Source organism: Sardina pilchardus, chromosome 3, assembly GCF_963854185.1.
Source record: "Sardina pilchardus chromosome 3, fSarPil1.1, whole genome shotgun sequence".
NCBI classification, from domain to species: Eukaryota; Metazoa; Chordata; class Actinopteri; order Clupeiformes; family Clupeidae; genus Sardina; species Sardina pilchardus.
In genome coordinates, this window is record NC_084996.1 from 30,010,933 (window position 1) to 30,016,065 (window position 5,133).

Consider the following 5,133-nt stretch of genomic DNA (forward strand, 5'->3'; position numbering starts at 1 on the left):
CGATTATGGTTTGATGGGCTACTGCCGGAGTTCGGCAGACGGACCTCATACAGCGTGTGGGCCGATACTTACAGAACGGACACTGATCAGTAGCATTGATGTTGGCGGCAAAATTGAAATATTAAACGGCAGACGGAAACTAAGCGTACATGGCCCGATTCTATAAAGTGACTGTCGGCCCATTCCATGTGGAAGAGCGATGGAACAAATATTAACTGAAGATTGAAACCAGAACGGCGCGAAACTGTCTCGTTTTGGACACTGTCTGTGGTAAGTGACATTAATTTTACCTTTCCCTCCTATTCAAAGTAAATTATTAAGAGTGTAAATTATCTCAGGCATTAATCCTAACAGTTTAACTGTCAACCAACCATAAGGTACCAAGAATAGGTTTTAAACTAAACGGCTTGATATTGACCAAGAAAGCTATCGGTAAGTTAACGTTATGTTAGTCAGTTTTGATTAGCCTAACGTTGTAGTTGGGCTAATAATGTGAACGTCAATATTGGTGGTTATAGATATTTAAGTTAGCTATTGGGGATACTTCCAAAATTGTGTGTTTCTCAAAGTAAATTGTGATCGTAACTTATTTCAGAAATACCTACGTAAGCATGCTTAAGAAACTGAGCTAGCGATAGGTAAATTCGTTGCATCCGTTGCATAGTTATCTATCCAGCTTGTTTCAGACGTGTGTGTGTGTGTGTGTGTGTGTGTGTGTGTGTGTGTGTGTGTGTGTGTGTGTGTGTGTGTGTGTGTGTGTGTGTGAGAGTGAGAGTGTACCAGGGCCAGGGGTGGGTTGTGTGTAAATCTGATCAATTTAATATGCAAATTGAAATTCTAAGCTTAGTCTGTTTTGAATTGGGGCTGTTTTTTTCTGTGGTTATTGATGCAATTATTTTTAACCCTTTTTTGTTGTTTTAACATTATGCATTCATTACTGTGGCTTATTTGTGCACCTCTGAATCCAGGCAGCACGGACCAGAGACCTGCTTCTTTGGATGAAGCTTAGTGGTGGCGTTGGAAGACAGGAGATATGTAAGTTGGGAAGTTGTACAATAGAATCTGTTCTACTTAAGATGAAATCAACTTTCATCTGTATTGAGAACTGCTTTGATGTTCCATTTCTAGATGCTTTGGGTTTGCGTCATCCACTACGTCGGCAAAGAACAGGATCGGGGAATGAATACATGGCCAACTGCATCTCGTGGAAGTTGTTCTGAAGATGCGATGCGTGAAGGAAGGAAGTCCACAAGCATGTGTGCTTCAGGTGTGTAAATGTGTTGACATATCTTGTGTGTTATATAATGTGTTCAGTCATCATCATTATCATTAATCACAGGAACAACCACACCACAATTTTATATGGAATTATAGATCCCTTAATTAATAGAAACCTGATCTTGTTTGGCCAAAATAGCTGCCAGGAGTGTTACCAAGATGGCTGCAGAGTGGCTAGACTGTATAAGGATGTGTCAGACAATAAATTAATTTAGTTTTCTTTTGAAATTTCATGCATTTCAGCTGGCTGAATGGGAAGAACTCTTTGACCAACCCCCAACTGAGAGAGCTGAGGGAAGTGGCTATCAGTAAGTCTATTTGTGGGGAGACTTACTCTGACAGATGACATCTTATAAATGATGCTGTAGATCTCATAATGATCTTGCAATATGTATTCCTTATAACTAAATGCAGTTTGGAGATACTCCCCAGCTGCTAGTGATGATGCAACATGTGGAGGCAATAACTAAGCAGCAACAGAAAGATAAGGTGCTGTGTCTGTGTGTGTGTGTGTGTGTGTGTGTGTGTGTGTGTGTGTGTGTGTGTGTGTGTGTGTGTGTGTGTGTGTGTGTGTGTGTGTGTGTGTGTGTGTGTGTTTGTGTGTGTAGCCTGCTAGGTTATGGTACAGTACATGGTAACCCACAGCCCACCCCGCTACGGACATTGAAATTACTCTTTTAGAGAGAGAGAGTGATAGAGACAGAATATTTCTGTAAATGTTTGACCATGTTTATTATTTAAAAAAAAAAAACATTATTTATAGATTGTTCATTTGTTTTACTTAATCTGTGAAATTGTGTAGAATGGGTAATAAAGTAACTTTTTAAGCTTGGATTTTTGTTCTAATGTTTGAATTAATTTAGATTTTCCTTGCAAAGGTTGTATTTGTTAGAATTATTAATAAAAGTAACTTGTGCTTAAATCACTAGTTCTGCATTTGTGATTATTCTGGTAGTGCTTTTGGTACCAAGCCGACATTCAGCCAACACTCAGTGAAATCCGTTTTACAGTGCTCGGGCCACAATCGGGCCGGGGACCAAGCCGACATTCAGCCAACACTCAGTGAAATCCGTTTTACAGTGCTCGGGCCTCAATCGGGCCGGGGACCAAGCCTACATTCAGCCAACACTCAGTGAAATCCGTTTCACAGTGCTCGGGCCACAATTGGGCCGGGGACCAAGCCTACATTCAGCCAACACTCAGTGAAATCCGTTACACAGTGCTCGGGCCACAATCGGGCCGGGGACCAAGCCTACATTCAGCCAACACTCACTGAAATCCGTTTTACAGTGTGTGAGCCAGACCTGGGCCAACACAATGCATGACAGTCATTTCACAGTGTGTGGGCCAGACCTGGGCCAACACAAACAATAAGAGTCATTTTACAGTGTGTGGGCCAGACCTGGGCCAACACAAACAATAAGACTCATTTCACAGTGTGTGGGCCAGACCTGGGCCAATAGAAACTATAAGAGTCATTTCACAGTGTGTGGGCCAGACCTGGGCCAGAGCAAATTCAAAGTGTCGGTTAACAGTGATCGGGCCATGTCTGGGCCGGGGACCAAACCAGAAGTGGGCCAACACCCACACTACCCTGAGGCAAGGTATAGGGCCAGAGGTGGGCCGAGGAAATTTTGCTATCTGGGACATAGCGGGCCACAAGTTCACAACCAAAACAATGGCTAATTTAATTAATTAATATCGGAGGAGGTAAAAATGATAAGCGCTCTTGAAATGACAGAGCAGAGACATTTAAGCAGGCTGATGTAGGTTAACTTTGTCGACTGGTCATTGGGGGCGCTATTATATGCCTGTGTCTTTAAAAAATAATAATAAAAAAAGACCAGAAAAACATTTCCACGCCTTGCTGTTAGCTGTCAAAAAATGGCACTATGAAAAAATCTGAAGAGAAAGTTAACAGCGAAAACAGGATCTTTAATGATGAATGGACAGAGAATGCCTTCATCCTCCCTAATTGTATTAATGCAACGCCCACATAACTGATCTGTAACTACTAACGAGGGTTTCTCTGCATGCAAAGAGTACAAGACGGTACCACGAAAGTAAGCATGCTAATTTAAAGGTGCACTATGAGATCCTTTTTGACGTCACTTCTGTTAACGTTCCATAAACACCAAAACAAAACAAACGCAAGGGGCGCAGGATTTTAGAATGTTCGTTGTGGAGTAGGAATAAATTGTTGCAAATCTGACATCAGCGTTCTATGCTTCCCCCTTCTGTCGGACTGACTGTCAGCTGAGTTATAGCTAAGTCTTTTTCAAGCAAGTGTCTCTGGTTATAGCCAGCAGTGGCGCCTGCAGGCGTACGGCCGTATGCACTGTGCGTACCTTGAGACTACTCATCAAGGAAAGAAAATCACCCTTGTGCGTGTGTATTCACATCAAATTGGCCTACCATAACTTCCCAACTATGCACAGTATCCCATTAGCCGCATGCCATGCCATCAGGCTATTTACAATTTTCTATATGAAGTTTGTCAACACGTTATCAAAATTAACTTAATGCAGAGCTACTGTATATCCACGCGCACATATTTCATTTGAGCAGGAGAGATTACGCACGCAGGCGCGCAAGTAGGCTACTTGTTGTTTTCTTTTACTCGGCTATCTATTATGGTCATCAGAACACAATGTGACGCTAAATCACTAACTCAAATACTCATCGTGGATATCGCAAGTTCTTTTAAACAACGAAAAGAGAAAGAATGGAAGATGGAGGCAGGAAAGCTAGAGCCCAGATAGCAAGCATAGTCGGCCCGATTCTGGCTGAGTGCCGGCAGTGTCGGCCGAGGCCCGGATCGGCTGAAGCACAGCAAACACAGTCGGCCCGATCCTGGCTGAGTGCTGCCACTGTCGGCGGAGCTTCAATCGGCTGAGGCACTGTACCCCCGTTGAATGGGCCGACACTGACATGCAGTAGTTGGGCTGGTTACTTTGTTTCTTACTTGGCCCGATTGTGGTTTGACGGGCTACTGCCGATGTTCGAAGCAAGTTCGGCTGAAGAACAACAAACACTGTCGGCCCGATCCTGGCTGAGTGCTGCCACTGTCGGTGGAGTTTCAGTCGGCTGAGGCACTGTACCCCCGTTGACTGGGCCGACACTGACACGCAGTAGTTGGGCTGAATACTTTGCATCTTACTTGGCCCGATTATGGTTTGATGGGCTACTGCCGGAGTTCGGCAGACGGATCTCATACAGCGTGTGGGCCGATACTTACAGAACGGACACTGATCAGTAGCATTGATGTTGGCGGCAAAATTGAAATAGGAAACGGCAGACGGAAACTAAACGTACATGGCCCGATTCTGTAAAGTGACTGTCGGCCCATTACATGTGGAAGAGCGGTGGAACAAATATTAACTGAAGATTGAAACCAGAACGGCGCGAAACTGTCTCGTTTTGGACACTGTCTGTGGTAAGTGACATTACTTTTACCTTTCCCTCCTATTCAAAGTAAATTATTAAGAGTGTAAATTATCTCAGGCATAATCCTAACAGTTTAACTGTCAACCAACCATAAGCTACCAAGAATAGGTTTAAAACTAAACGGCTTGATATTGACCAAGAAAGCTATCGGTAAGTTAACGTTATGTTAGTCAGTTTTGATTAGCCTAACGTTGTAGTTGGGCTAATAAATGTGAACGTCAATATTGGTGGTTATAGATACCTTTAAGTTAGCTATTAGGGATACTTCCAAAATTGTGTGTTTCTCAAAGTAAATTGTGATCGTAACTTATTTCAGAAATACCTACGTAAGCATGCTTAAGAAACTGAGCTAGCGATAGGTAAATTCGTTGCATCCGTTGCATAGTTATAGATCCAGCTTGTTTCAGG

At 43.0% G+C, this 5,133-nt stretch overlaps 2 long non-coding RNA genes across 4 annotated transcripts in view; both read left to right on the forward strand.

Moving 5' to 3' along the window:
- The first annotated feature begins 203 nt into the window (after positions 1-203).
- LOC134076218 (uncharacterized) lies at positions 204-1,855 on the forward strand. 2 transcript variants are annotated; one of them, XR_009938565.1, is made up of 4 exons: positions 204-270; positions 969-1,035; positions 1,129-1,267; positions 1,538-1,855. It is a non-coding gene; the product is annotated as an uncharacterized LOC134076218 (long non-coding RNA). The 2 variants fall into 2 exon arrangements; XR_009938564.1 differs by having other exon boundaries at positions 1,129-1,855.
- A 2,728-nt stretch (positions 1,856-4,583) lies between these two features.
- LOC134077264 (uncharacterized) overlaps positions 4,584-5,133 on the forward strand; it is a 1,586-nt gene continuing 1,036 nt past the window's right edge. For both annotated transcript variants that reach the window (XR_009938672.1, XR_009938671.1), the window contains exon 1: positions 4,584-4,714. This is a non-coding gene — a long non-coding RNA (uncharacterized LOC134077264). The remainder of the gene's footprint in view (positions 4,715-5,133) is intronic.